Below are 15,870 nucleotides of genomic sequence, written 5' to 3' on the forward strand. Positions count from 1 at the left end.
CCTTGGGGGAACGGGCGCTACGGTTTTATATTTGATTAGGTAGGTAGGTATATACTTTATTAATCCCCGAGGGGAATTTTTTTTTTTTTTTTTTTTTTTTTTTTCTAATTACCTATCCTTACTAATATCAGTTTTGTAAAGTCAAGAGTATTTCTTTGACAGCCAAGTTGGATCGAAGCCAGTCTGACTGCTCGTCGGTGGTGCAGCTCTGGGTTGGGCTGCTGGCTTGATCAGCAGAAGAGCTGATAACGTTAGCATCCTCGCTATTTTCGGTAGATACAGGTAGAGTGCGTTTAAAAGATGCTGACATTTTGGTCTGATTTCAAGCAGATTGGTTTGTCAAAGTTTGTCAATTGATAGCTTAATTTTGAGCTTTTATTGCCTTTTTTTTTTTTTACAGTCACATACGGACTAGTTGCCTTGTTTCCTGTATCTGCTCTGCGTATCTGAGTGAGCAAGGCATAGCTCTGCCCGTCATGAAACAGCTCAGGAAAGCAGAGAAACAGGACAGAAATTAGCGCAACCTTCAGTGATAGAAAAATGCATTAGTGACTCTCACATTGAGCTGAAATGAAAGGAGTGGACAGGAACTCAGTCAATAACGGAGTGTTTTCTTTCTCTCGCCCAGACGAGACAACAGTCGGGGAAACACGGGATTGATCATTTTAGTCTTCAGTAATTTTTATTCACTAAAGACAATCATGTTGCTGTCTTGCCGTGCTAACAATGTGAACACCTCTGGCTCTCAGTCAGCAGTCTGCGAATAAACACAACCAAAGGCCAGAAGCTAAAGTGTCTTTTCTTTGCTAAATGGTAAAAATTCTGCTGCAAGCCTGTTTACAATCACATTAAACTTAGAGTTGTGTGCAGACAACTGCTGCCTCAGTGATTTAAAGAGCAATTCATGAGATATGGTGTCACAGAGAGATGGACTGCACACTCAGCAGTCTGTGTACAGGATTACTTTATTCATGAATTGCAGATGTTTTTCAATGACTTACCCCACACAAGACTTTAAGTGAAGCATTGTATATTATTCAGATCAGTATGTAAACACAATGACTGGAAGCACAATGTGCATCGCAGACAATTGGAGCAATAATAGTGTTTTCTGGCAATAACATGGCAGTCTTCTGAAAACAAAACTGGAAAGCCATCGTGTAATTCAGCACCATTATGTAGCTGTTTGTGTGACTTCAAAGGAACAAACTACTCAGCTGCCTGGGGAGGCCAGATTTTCAGGCTGCACACAACAACAACAACAACAACAACAACAACAACAACACTCATTTTAAGAACAACCTTTGGAACCAAACTGCTGACCTTCATTTACACCAACCCAGATATCTGCTGATCTACATTTCAAGGACAGTAAATACTTGAACATTATCTTCAAGAACCAAGTTTATCCATTCATCTGAGACAAAATTATTCTTTTACAAGACACTAACAAATGCAATAAAACTGCACATAGACACATTAAAACTGCTGTGAAGGAACTGTGAACGCCTCACTATGTACTGTACCACAAAGTAGAGCCTTTACATAGAACATAGTAAAAACTTGCCTTTGTTAGAAAATCTTCTACATACTTTCAGGAAATGTTTTGCCAATTAGTCTTTATAGTTAAAGTCTCCGGGTCCCTCCATTGAGGTTCTGTATAATAAGTGATTTACAGACTCAGGATCTGCATTCAGACAGTTATGAACCAGTACAGGCTGGGTCGAAGAGCCTTTTCCTCCCACTGGTTTTGCAGCGCTGCCCAGTTTCTGCTAAAAACCCTGTTCCCAGACAGACTGGCAGGCAACGCTGGGAAGGGAGGGAAGAGAAGGATGGAAGCGAGATGGGTGGCAAGCTTCCAGTGCCATGGCAAAGCACTGCATGAATTTGATGTTTCTTGGCAGACATGCAGGAAGCTGTTTGCTGCAGCATTCCAGGCATTAAAATCAGAGAGACACTCATGAAAACAAAGAAAAAGAGGGAAAAAAGAAGTCAAATTTTAATGAGAAACTCATGAACAGAAGATTCTGCTGAAATGATAAACAAAAACCTCTAAATGTAATTCAATAATCAAACGTCAAGTGTTGGTCAGACTCGTTCCAAATCCACGTGTCTTCCTAATAAGGCTGCTCTGATAGTCACAGAGCTTGCAAAGAGTGTCAAAGGCTGCATAACTGCAAATAGGTCAGTAATGGGCACCATAGGATTTTCTTCAAAACCCCTCCTTTGATTGGTCGGCTTCCATTTCTCTGGGGCAGAAACCTGGATACCACACTGGCGCAACCCTCGTTTGCTAGGAACGTTGCCAGATTTTAGGAAACACACACACACACACACACACACACACACACACACACACACACACACACACACACACACACACACACACACGCAGATTCAGCTAAAACCCATTACACAACATTATGCATGTGGGACACAGGGAATGGCCAGAATGCCCCACATACATCCAGACAGTCAGACCTCCAGCATCCAGACATTCACTTTACATATGAGTCAGTAAGCACAGTGACGTCACGCTGGGCTACACCGGATTGTGACTTCCTTGAAATCCATAAAGATTTGGCTCCTGATCAGCTTTTTCCTGTGTACACTCATCTCCATACCACAGCTGGGGCCACAAAGCTCTAGAAGATTGACTTCCCTGACCCTGATCTGCACACCAAACTTTCCCCACGGCTGCATTGGGAACAAGCTCAGTTCCTGCTGCTACAACACACCCCTGCTCTCTTGTGAACACATATTGCTGGATAATTCCAGTATATTACAACTTGGTTCTCATTTTCACAGTTTTTGTGGCAACCAACAGTGATGTCACCCAGCCGTAATAAAGCCTCGAGCTCGAAATTTGGCCGGCGCCATCTTACTAGTCCCGAGCGGTTTGGAGCCGGTAGGGACCATATTTGGTCGAGCGGGGGGTGCAAGTGGTGGATCTGACTCGATCTGATTGGAAATTTAACGATACGACATTCTGCCCACCGATAGCTGTAACCTGACTGCTCCACTTTCATATACAGTCTATGTTTTCAACATCACTTTCATCAGTAAAGTTAAGACTATGCATAACGAGGTACATTCTGAGATCAGAGAACATGGCTGTGTCATGAAAAGCTTTTACTCTGCAGTAAAATAACGGTCATTGAAGTTGGGCTGCCCCCAAGTAGTCGACAAAGCGTTAGTTGATGAGATAAGTCTTTGTTTTCATTTTTGTCACAGTTACTGGCCAAGCCTTCCTCTTTATGAAGATAGAATTACGGGTAACCTGGGGGTGACGCAGGTCCTTGGAAATATGAGAAGTAATGTCAGCTGCACTTGCTGCAGCCACGGTGAAGTGCATGCCAACGATGGTGATTAAATCATCGCTATCAGCCATTAAGTGTCCAAATAAGCTCAAGTTACAGTATCACAGCTTTCCAAATGTTATGCACTGTGTTCGGTGCTCCAGAGAAGCTTTAGTTTGGTGTCTGTGTCCATGTCCTGTCCGCCTGAACTTTGCACTTCACAGGCTACGGACTCGCACTACACAGTTGACATAAACCCTTGAGAACATGATGGTGAAGTCCTGGCAACACGAAGAGGAGCGGCTGTGTTTGTTGTGTTTGGCTGGAACAAGTCAAAAAGAAGAACCAGTGTGTGCAGCTGCTTCACAGAACAGGACGGAGGATGTGGAGTACAGCAAAAACACAGAGAAATACATACGCTGCACGAATGTTTTCCTTTCTGGCACGCACAGACGTCCACAGACGTCCACAGACGTCCACAGAGGGGCTCACAGGTACAGTGGCTAATAGAGGACACAGATTGGCCTTTAAGGTTGCTTAAAGCTAATTTGCTAGCTCACAGTTAGCAAGCCCGCTACAGCAGCTTAGAGAGCTGCTGTAACAATACAAACTAAACTAATCACAGCTTAGATTCTCTGGGCTGCTTGATGTGTTAGTGGTCAGTGTGCCAGCTACAAAACCTCACTGCTTTGCACTGCAAGTGGCCCCTTGATCACCAAGCCTCCAGCAGTACCTGTTAGACACAATCTGGAATGACCTGGCTTTTATCTCCACATGGAGCGCTTCAGTTAATCTGGTCGTTTACAAGCTGCTTGTTCTTCTCACTGCTTTTTTGTGGTACATTTTACAGAGAGGGACATTTTGTTACTGGTGAGTAAAACAACAGACACCGATAGAACTGATGACGTGAAAATAAAAGCCGCAGGTAGTTTGAAGAGGAATCATTCGAGTGTAGTATGAATACATTTCCAGTGTGCAGGAAGCTTCCCAAGACTTGACGTTGCAGGCAATTTATGCATGAAAGCTTAGGCCATTTATTTAATGATTAGAAAGTAAATCTAACACACTCAAAGGTCCCGATGCAGTTCATTTTTTAACTCAACATTGACCATGATTGAAGTCGGCTGTGGCACACCATCTGACGATCTATTCCTCTGACTTCACCACTGCGTCGTGCTGTTCCAGATTGGGCCTTTACTTGTGTTCACCAAAATACCAAACAAGTTAGCCACACCTACTTGTGATCCCAGCACACCTGGGCCGGTGCTGCACCTAGGCTGATGAAAATGGGGCCCTCAGACGTCTTTTGGTCTGCCAACTAGGGATGTCGAGAGAACTGATACTTCAGTTCCAAGTCGGTACCAAGATTCTGAAAATGTGACAGCAATCGTGATATTTTAGATTTAAACCAGATGATGAGGGTGAAATTCTCAACTACCACAAGCCCAAATGTGTCAGAGAGCATTTCGGAAAAAAGGAAACTAAGACAGATAGTTGGAAAAGAATGCCATCAGTCACAACGTTCACATCCAGTAATGTTACCGTCATTGTTTGTGAACTGCAAGAGCTGCTTTTATTGGCGCAATGCTCGATGGACAACATTGACAAAGGCCAATGATAGCCTGTTTAGGTCAACGTAGCGATAGCTCATAACATTAGGAGCAGTTACTATCCACATGTTACCGTTCAGTCGTTTATATTAGGGCTGGGTGGCTATGCTTATCTCCTGATTTGATACTATCACAAACTGGTTTATAATTCAATGTAATGCACTATTGAGAATTCTAAAAGTATTGCAATTTGATAGTTAGATTTATGAAACTTTTTGTACAATCGACCTTGGGAAAAAGTTCAGTTTTGACTGACATGCATTTCACATGTCAGTCAGTGTTTGTGAGTCAGCGGCATCATTGCTGTAAGCCCTTTCGCTCTCTCTGAAATCCAAGCTAGTAAACAATCTGTCATTAGGAATACCTTTGGCCAATGAAGAAGAAGTATGAACAGTATGAAGTCTTGTCAAAGTAGTGTTGTAGTAAAGTTAAATAAAGTAGTAATAAATTAGAATAATGTACTGTTTAATGAAGTTAAATACACTTCTGTTATAATGGCTGTTTTAAAAAAGTTAAAAAGTTTTGTATCATGACAACCCTACTTCCAACCACTAAATCAGACTTATAATTAATTTTACATGCAGAAAATGAATCGTCAAACGCACATTTTCTCTTCACTATCATGAACATATCGAAGAGAAGTGGAGGAGGTGGAGATTGTTGGCATCTTCATCAGTCATAAGCTGCAGTAAATTTGGCTTTGTATTGGACCGTGAGGGATTCAAGACAAAGAGTTATGCTTTTTGGTTGATCATTAAATTTTTAATTCTAACAACATTTGATGTTTTCTTACAATAACAATAATAATTCACTTTGGACGTAAACAGCTTTAAACAGGAAAAAAACAGACATGAGTTTCCTCGGCAGCCTCGTTGGCTTCACACTTTGGTTCACAGTGAACTATCCAAGTCAGGTCTACTGGAGGTTTCACTGAGCAGTGCTGCCTCCTGAGGCTCTTAACGCTCCAACCGTCAACAGACTTTCCTTCTGAAAAGTTGTATTACAATTTTGCGGAGAAACGAAGAATGTGATCCTTTTATTTTTTTTGGTTCGGTACACCACTTTAGAAGATCTGAACTAAAAAATAAATCTTATTAATTTACTTAAAAATAACTTGAAACAAAATAGTTGTCATTTCATGGTCTTCGGTCCAAACAACAGGAAGTGGTCTGGTGTTATTTTATATTTCAACAGAAACCAACAATGAATGTATCCTACAAACAAGTTTTGTAAGTGTATTCAAACCTTAATATATTTCATTCCTCTGTGCCGTAGATCTGCCCTGTTAAAATACCATCATTGAGCCACACTGTTACACTGACTGACATGTTCCTTCATTTCAATAAACACACACCTTCTAGTTTCTGACTTATACATCACAGTGCCTTTCCAAATGCTCACAACAGCACTAAATGTAGATTAATCCGCTGCTGAAAACAGTCCACGCACCATTTCTTCATTCAGCTTCATTCAGAAATACAATTTCAAGCAAGCAGCCAGTGGTTTCATCTTTGTCCACAAATGGACTTTACTGTATATACAGTGATGTTAAACCAAAAGAACCAGAAAGTCATTAATTTCACATCATTTTGTTCTTCTGAGTGCTATTTACAGCTAAAGCAGCCAGTCATGATGGAAACAGAGTGCACATGACATAAATTGCCTCTGATTATCACCTCAAAATATAAAGTTTGCATCATAAAGTCAATAGTTTTCTTAAAGAGAAATAGGTTATGTATTGGGAGCATATTTTTTGGCTCATGAACAGCAGATAAAAAGGTTTGCTTAATTTGTTTTGATTTGAATTCATTGACCAGAAGTGGGTTACAGTTATTAGTTACAAAATAAATCAAAACAAAATTGCAGCAGGCAGCTGAAGACCGACGAGACCAAACCTCCCACATCACTGTGGAGCTCTGCTGACTGGAAGCATTTTATTTCATGGAAATAACACAAATATTTAATCTACAGTTAATTTAATGAAAAATACCAGAAATTAAGCACCACAAATGTAAAGCAAAGAGAACACAGCCAGGGAGACAGCACCTCTGTCAATATACAGGATTACCTCCCTCAGGTGCAGAATGATTTGAAGCTCATGCAGATGGATCATTGTATCGTCTTTGAAAAGCTACACAGATCCTCTTTAGAAGAAAGTTGCACAAGTGCATACATGTATAACACGGGAAGAAGAAATGGAAGAAAAACGTCTAAATTGTCTTTGTTCTCAGCAGGCGGTGGACTTGGTTAGATACGGTATTTGTTTCTTGAGATGGATACGAACAGCCTCAAACCAAAGCGTCATTCCAGAAAAAAGGGATTTTATTCATTTCATAACGGTAAAAAAATTTATTGGGTACCCTATGGAGGTTTCTTGGCACACAAAAGGATTTTTTTTCAATTCAACATTTCACACCAAGACACGTTGTGTGAATTCAGCGTGTTTGTTAGGCTTTTAGGATAAGGCCTAACAAACACGCTGAATTCATGTCCTACCTCACAAAACACACAAATTAGCAAAATCCTGTTTGCTAAGCGAGCGCATGAGCCAGAAAAGTTTTCACTTGTTTCCACGATTACTTTTTTTTCCTTCTATTTATTAGAGGAGACACCAAATCCTCTAAAGAACAGAACTGCTCTGATAAAAATGGGAAAATTTGACAAAACAGGGGAGATCTCCTGTCCCAAGTTCACGGCATAAATTCAAGCCCCCTTGGATGATCTGTTGAATCATCCATGAGTCACTGAAAAGGCCCGAAACACCAGCAGCTAAAAAAGAAGTGCAGAGAGTTGTTGCTGTGGAGACATGGAGACACTGTCTCGTCTAGTTGCTTTGGTGTGAACTGTCAACTTTCAAAATGTTACACACTTTCAAATTGCGAGTAGCTTCAAGTTTCAAATCATCATGTAATAAACTGTTTCTGTTTCTTCCTCAGCTTTTAAAAGTCACTACATTTCCAAGGTAAAATCTGATTGTTGAGAAGATAAAAACATTTCTGAGTGGCATAATAACTGAATGGTCACAACCTGCAGCTACAACCTGGAAAATAATAATAATTTACTAATAATAATAAATAATAGATTTAATATCAGTTCAGGAGTTAGACAACTCCACTCTTGACAAAAAAAATATGTATGTGTGTGTGTGTGTGTGTGTGTCATGTATTATGCAAGCAACTTTAAAAAGTGAAGCACTCGGCTAAGGTCACAGTTTAATCCACATCTGGTAACAACAGCTGCGCAACTCCTGAGCGTTCGACATCAGGCAAACTACAGTAAACAGTATGCATCTATCTGTCAATGTTACAAACTTCATTATTATTACTTCATTCTTCTTCATCATCAACTCCATTATTACCATTTTAGAGCCTTTAAGCATCATTAAAAATAACAGAAATAAAGACTTGGTGCGTTTAGTGAAAGACAAGAAATATTTCTTTGTATCTCCAGTCTACAAAATTTAGAGACAGACAGAAAGACATGCACTGTTGGCACTTAAAGCAGAGTTAAACTGAAACATGCACCATACAGCAGCATACATGTCAAATAAAAAGCCTCACTCCCATTGCAATTAAAGGTTAAAGAGAAGGTTACTGTGAAAAATCCCATAATCCAGTCGAGGCAGCAACAGGCTCTGCCACGCTGCAACAGACAGCTACAATAACTGGATGACTGATGTTGATACATGTGCAAAGCATTTCCTGCTGCGGCACTTTTGAAACATGTCTACAGAAAAAGAAAGAAGCCAAAGCTTTCATCACCATCACCTTCATCGCTGTGTGTCATCTTCACATATGACAGTACAATGGGATATTGTCACACAATAACTTAAATAGGAAAAAAAAAAAATCGGATTTTAATCTGAATCTGTCTGATCAAAATGTAAATATAGAATGATTACAGAATTGTTTTGGTACATTGGTACTCTGCTTCCTAATATTTTTGGTACTTTGGGCAGTACTTTGGGCAAAGTCCTCGGGATCAATACTGAGTACTGCTAATCATTGAACAGTGGATCATATCTATTCTGAGCCAAAAATACTTAAAATCAAATGGTAATATAACATTTTATGCTGATGTGATTTGCATGTCAATCTTAAAACAAGACAGAATATTGCATTTTGATGTCCTAATAATGTTCTGGTCTTTCTTCAAAGTTGTTTCCTGGAAAGAAAAATTGTGTTGTGAGTGAAATTGGACATTCAGACGACTAATCCCAAACAATTGTTGAAAGGTTACATTGACTGATTATAATATTGACTTTATTCAAATAAAGCAATGGAAATACAAATTATTGACTATTGAGGATCACCAGTCTCTAGAATTCCTCCTCAGGGGACCATGAAAGCTGGTTTGTACAAGTTGACAACAGTCCATTCAAAGAGGTATTTCTTAAGATATTAAAGATATTATAAAGGTGGATTCACAGGTTTCCTATAATTAGAACCAAATTTCACTGTTCTTTGAGATCATTTCTGGTAGACATCCAGGACCGGAACCTTTTTGCTGTGAGGCGACAATGCTAACCACCCCCACCCACACGAACGAACGAACGAACGAATTGGCATTCATGGATTGGCATTGATGATATAGTTGTGTGATGACGTGTTCTCGTGTGCTTACGAACAGAACAACCATGGAGGAAGGCAGCGATGGCACGCTGGAGGAGTCTACAGGGAGGAGCTACTTTTTGACAATCCAAATCACGAATCAAACATCGTGCCACTGTTTTATTTTGGTATATACTCATGAAACATTATATAACTGATCAACTTTACAAATAACTGTGTGACTTATGTGACTTGTGGCCAAAAAGATATTGTTGAATAGTAGTTTTGTATCGTTATTTATAACATAACTGCAAAAATACCTTCAAATACTGTATTATATTTCTATAAGTCTATATTCCCCACGCAGGCCCATCATCTATCATTCACTATTAAATTGAAGTCCATTTTGAACACATATGTCAGTAAAGTAAAGCAACAGCCAACCCTGTTTGGAGACCTTAATGAGTAATCCTTCCTTTTCTCTGGCTCCCACCTGTGGCTATCCTGCATCCTTCCAGCCCGACTCCACTTGCAGGGTTTTAAGTGAACATTTTTTGCAAAGGAGTGCATGTCCTCTGAATGATCAATATTTAGGAGCACACAAAGATATTTTGGAGCAAAATGAAAAATGTTCAAGTGAAGGAGTTTATTGGCCAATGAAAATATTTTATGGTCAGTGGATCTACAAGCAGCGCTAAGTGGCTGTTGGATTGAAGCAACGTTACCACTTCACATTCTGCTCATGTTTAATGACCACAGGTGTCTTGTATTCAGCTGTTGCGTTATGTTTGTAATCACAGATTAGAGTAGGTTGTAATTTTCACTAACTATGTTTGTAATTTATGTTTGAGGTTCACATGTATCTAATTTTTGGAGCTTTGCCTTGTGACCAAGGATGCAGGATAACTTGATTGTTGGTTCTGTGGCAAAAGAAAAAAAAAATAGAGCCTGAGCAAAAATCACCTCACATTCACAACAAGTTCATTGAGCAACCACAGAGAAAACAGAAAAAGAGAACGAGACTGTGAAGATGGTGCCAGAACACACAGCCCCACATTAAAACCATGAAACCAAACTAGAAATGACACATGTTGAAATCAACGAGCTCTAACGTGTCATTGGAAAGCTTCCTCTCCCTCTCTGTCCACTGCTTCATTTAAATAGAGTGACAACAAACACTTTCTTTCCCCCCTCTCGCCTGCAGGCTGACAGCATACTTGGTTTGATTGTGACGTCGTAGCCTCTGGGATTCCAGCGTTTGGAAAATACTTTCACAATATGTCTCTCTGTCTCATTCACCCTGTATTTCCTTCATTCCTTCGGCCTCTCTATCTCTTCCTCATACCCCTTCTTTCTCTGCTTGAAAGCAATCCAGTTTTCAAGCAACACACATATTTTGGCAGGCGGCATGTGTCTCCCTCCCTTCCCCCTAACTTCCCACCCCCCTCAACCTCCCACCCTCAAGTACTGTAGCCTCATTCTGCTTTTTGTTTTTACGCTGCTTTTGTTTTTGAGGCAACTCTTGGCATCAACAGACAGGTTGAGGGAGTTCGGGGTGACTGAGGCTTTTCAACTGCTATTTTACTTGAATGTAAATCTGCAACTTCTCTTCAAAAACAAACTAAAGCAGGAAAACAGTGAAGAGTTGAAGTTTCCCAAATCAGTTTTCCTCACGTGATGCAGATCTTCAATTATAATTTGAGAGCAACAAAAAAAGCAAAGTACATCTGGTCCACATACTACAGGTATGTGATATAAAATAAGATCAAGATACATGCAGACTATAAGTGACTTTTATTTGCTCTCAAAGTGCTGTCATCTATAATCTATAATATTGACACCAGCAGTCGTACCGCATTGGGACACATTTTAAGTCAAATTGGTGCTGCTACTCATTAGACACCCAAAATTCAAAGTGAATGTGAACGCACAGCGTAACCACAAGAGCGAGGACTCACACTTTACACTCTTCTGTCAGTTAAAAGGTACTTTTCTCTGATTGTTCTTAATGGTTTCAAAGTGCTTTACGCTCTGCTTGTGCAACCTTTTATCCATCCCGTGAACCAAGTGTGTTGAAAGAAACATTCTAGGCAGCCTGAGGAGCACTAAAGTGCTGTGCATCATCACAGATTTTTCTTTACAGGCCAGTCAGAGGAAAAAAGAAGGCGTCCTGTCTCGCATTAGCTCTTCTGTAAACACAAAACGTGAAAGGGGTTGCATCCGGTTTCACTGTCACACTTTATCAATAAACAGCATCAGTCCGGCAGTGACTATTCATACTGATCATTTTTTTTTCTTTGGTTAGTTAATGGCATTAGCTTTAGGCAGTGTTAGCTAGGATGGTTAAGTGAGAGACAGCAGCTAACTGTACTTGTCCAACAAGAGCCAAACAATTCTGCCAACAGTTCGATCTGTGCAGACTCCTGAGAATAAACCAGTTAACAGCCTGTTTACTGGGCTTGATCAAATATGTTTACTTCTTAGTTTGGGCAAGAATCTGGAATTAGTCTTGGAACAAGTCTGGAAAGAAGCCAATGGAATTAGCAAACCTTTGGACTTTTTTTGTTTATGACAACAACGACCAGTTTGAGTTAAAACTGGGTGCTGCAATTGGTTTGTCTTCCCAAATACATGCATGCCTAGATGAAGGTCAGAAAGTCTTACATCAGGTGAAATATTGCATGGAATTGTGCACAAGAGGCACATGTGCAGATATTGTTGTATCATTGGTGTTGGAAAGTTACAGTAATTGTAGAATACAGTCACTTCAATTGATGGTTGGGTGATGCAACAATCTCGTACAGGTTAGAGAGTGGCCACCCATTTCTCACTGGCTGATCAATGTGTAAAGAATCTTGCGTAATCACCTTGACAGTATTAAGGGTTATCAGGTGTGATGTCTGACTAGATCCCTGTTTTCTGGTGAAAAATACACATTATAATGACATGATGATGATTAAATTACAAAACAGTGCAAATACTTTCACAACAACATCAAGACCTGCCTTCTAGGACTATTCTTGGCAGAGGGTCTGCATGAATTTCCTTTGGATTCTGGAACAAGTTAGCAGCAGTCAAACCAAAGTGATTTTATTACTTTAGGATAATCCTATTTTGTTCTGATACCCACATCCCCCTGGAAGTGATTGCAGATGGCTGAACTCGGTGCAATCACTCTGGCAAGACGACACTGAAAAAATAAATCTTTGAGTGCTGTCAGAATCCCACATACTGTACAAAATGCTACTTTTAACCACAGCGCCCAGTTTGGAGAATCTAGGCCACAAAACAACAACTAATACAAAGTAAGATGAAATAGGATGGTCAGGGGTCTCTTTGGACGGTGTGAAAACTCAGTGGTAGAATACCACACACCATACCATGTCCCGTCACCCTGAGTGCTCTGTCTCATTCTTTGAGTGCCCTTTGCTGACTGTGGTCGAGTGTGTGTGTGTGTGTGTGTGTGTCAATAGTCAGCCAAACTAGGGCATTGAGTCCAGCTGAAGCCTGATGCACAGCTGTGAGTCTAGAAGAGGCCCTTTGTGTTGGGATACAATCGTGCACCCTGAAGGAACATAAAATTGTAAGTCCCTGCGTAAGAACTGGGCTTATATAGTCAGGAGTAATGGGTGTGTTTAGAAAGTCTAAAGCTAAAGCATAAAGCTCCTCACTGCTGCTCTGACAAATATTCCTGTTGTCAGCCTCTTGATTATCTCATTCTACATCCATTAGTGCCAGGTCACATTTCTGCATCCAGTAATTCACCATTTTCCCCTAACTCCCACCGAAGGGAATCACTCACACTCACACCATCAACATCAGCTTATTGGGTCCATTCAGTTCCACTAAAGTGCAACTAAGTGGCCGAGGAAAGTAAAGCAAGTTTGTTGGTGGAGGCAAGTTGACCAGGACTGATCTTTTCTTGCGAATCAGCTGTCAGCAGTGATTCACATTCAACCTTGTCGATTGGTGTTTCCATCTGTTTTCCTGGAAATTGATTTTGCATTTCACAGGAAAGAATGAAAACACAAACGATTTATCAGTTTAAAAGAAGACTGAGATGAAAAAACTGTAGTGATTAAATTGAGGCCTAATTAAGGTCCTGGAAACAGAGGAACTTATTCCACAACTTTCTAATGCATCATGCTACCTCCTCCTCTCTTCCTCAAGTCATGGAAACCAGTCTCAAAACATGAGTGACTTTCAGTTTTTATTGTCTCATTTATTAATTCATTGTTTGATTCAACTAATAAATTTGAGGATTTCCATTGAAATAAATGCCTGTTAAGTCACTATCGCAAAATAAGGTAACACAATGGTGACTCAGTCTGTGACCCACTGATGCAAACCATTGCAATTTCAGTATTATGAACTGAGTGAGCTGGATTTTGGAGGCATGGAAACTCTAACACCAAACTAAAATTGTTTCAATCATATTTTAAAAGACATAAGCAGCAGCTCTGATAAAAACAGAAAACCATGTCAGGACAAATCGTGACAGAAACAAGCTTTCACTTCTGGTTTTCTTCATCTCTTTGTGAAAGAAATTATTTGGTATCTGTAGATGACCACTCCTCCAAACAATATGAAGTTACCTGTGAGGCACCACAGGGATCAGTTTTAGGACCGTTACTCTGTAATTAGTACATGCTACCCTTGGGCCAGTGTTTATGAGGAGGCACAGCTTCTCGTTCTACAGTTTTCCTGATGACACTCAGCTCTATGTTCCTGTGTCTCCTGATGACACCGAGCGAATTGACACACTTGTTAACGGTATTTTAGATATAAAGGCTTGGATATTGTAAATCTTTTAACCAATCGGGATAAAACCGATGTGCTGTCATTGATTTTAAGGTTCAACGAGAGAGACTAACTTCCAAACTAAATACACAAGGACTCAACCCAACCCAGGGAGCGAGAAATCTGAGACTAATTTTTTACTAATTTCCATTTTAAAGCTCACATGTAAGGTATCGCAAAACAGCATTTCAAGAACATCTACAAAATGAATGCATTTCTTTCTTTGAGAGACATAAACTAACGCCCACTTTTAAAATTTGCAGGCAAGACTTTATGGTAACACTGACTTTCCTCGCCTACTGAAGAAAACAACATAGAACTTAATCAAAATTCTTCTGCATGAGTTCCGACGAAGACCAAAGGCCAGTATAAAGTCTTTATATACATATATTTAGAAATTGTATGGTTTTAGTAGCTTTACTTCTATCTCATTATCTTGTTTAATAATGTATTATGGTTAAATGTTACATATTCTCTTTTATTTCACTTTATTAATATTTCACTGTTAATGGCACGAGTTAGTCTCTTTTTGTGAGTGTGAAGGTGGAATTAATAGTCGAGTAATAGTTGAATCATTCCAAGGGAATATTAAATTGTATTTTACCTTGAAATGCCCACCACTACTTATTCAATTACTTTTTTGGTGGGTTCTGGTTGTTCTGGAGTGCTTTTTTGTAAATCATTTTCAAAGCAATTTGAATGACATACATTTTTTTTTTTTTAAAGGTGCTATAGAAATGAAATTAATTGATTGATTGACAGCAGCAATCAAATGCAATAACGTATCAAGTTTGCAATTCTTTTGATTCAAAAATTCTGTAGCAATATTCATGGGATACGTATAATAACTACAGCATCGATTATTATGTTGTGTAGTTATGCAAGCATTTGTTAGTTCTTCTGTTTATTTTCCAATAGTGCCGGTCTATCGGTTGACTCATCCAAATGATTTAATGTTCTGATAAAGCAGCACTTTGTCAGATTTGTCACTGAGTTTTAGCTGCAGGAAACCGCAGTATAGATGCAATAAAGACACCCGAGGCATGCTTTGTTTCACCATCTGCAGTTTCATGGCCTCCTCACAAACAGGATCAACTATTATGAAAACACACACAGAGACCCACACTGAGCAGATTCCCTCTCTAACTGCAGGCTGACAAAATTAAACAGGAACCTTGACCGGTGAAACCTTGACCTGAAGCCAAAGCTTCAAACCACCATGTGAAATCACTTTAAAGAGGCCTGAATGCTTTTTCACCCTCAGCCCACACACACTATACTGTACACACAAAGCATGATGTTTTTGTTCATCCACCTACTTAGTATTACTCAACAGGTTTCTAAAGACAAAATGACTTCAGGCTTGATCACACAAGCAGTTTTGCCAGTGAAAGCTGCTGTTTTCTAATTATGTTCAATATGTTTTTAAGAATTTTGGTGAAGCGCTTCTGCTGCTTGTGGGCATCCAATTTTTAAAGGAATACCTTCGAGGCCTTAGAGTACATGATGATGTTGTTGGTTGTTTCTTTAAGCTGTAATTTAGTAAAAATGAAGCCATCTACAGCATTAGGCTTGGATCGATGAGACTGCCTGTTGTCAGTTGGTTATCAG

At 39.7% G+C, this 15,870-nt stretch overlaps 1 protein-coding gene across 4 annotated transcripts in view; it reads right to left on the bottom strand.

The window, feature by feature from the left end:
* thrb (thyroid hormone receptor beta) overlaps positions 1-15,870 on the bottom strand; it is a 117,223-nt gene that overhangs the window by 65,773 nt on the left and 35,580 nt on the right. Inside the window, exon 2 of one of the 4 annotated variants that reach the window (XM_069176396.1) lies at positions 4,538-4,668. The exons of the other annotated variants lie outside the window; for them this stretch is intronic. The gene's annotated coding sequence lies outside the window, so the exon portion shown is untranslated. The remainder of the gene's footprint in view (positions 1-4,537; positions 4,669-15,870) is intronic. 4 annotated transcript variants of the gene reach the window in all.

Source organism: Embiotoca jacksoni, unplaced genomic scaffold, assembly GCF_022577435.1.
Source record: "Embiotoca jacksoni isolate LCO1_2020_lvr unplaced genomic scaffold, fEmbJac1.0.p SCAF_7, whole genome shotgun sequence".
Taxonomy (NCBI): Eukaryota; Metazoa; Chordata; class Actinopteri; family Embiotocidae; genus Embiotoca; species Embiotoca jacksoni.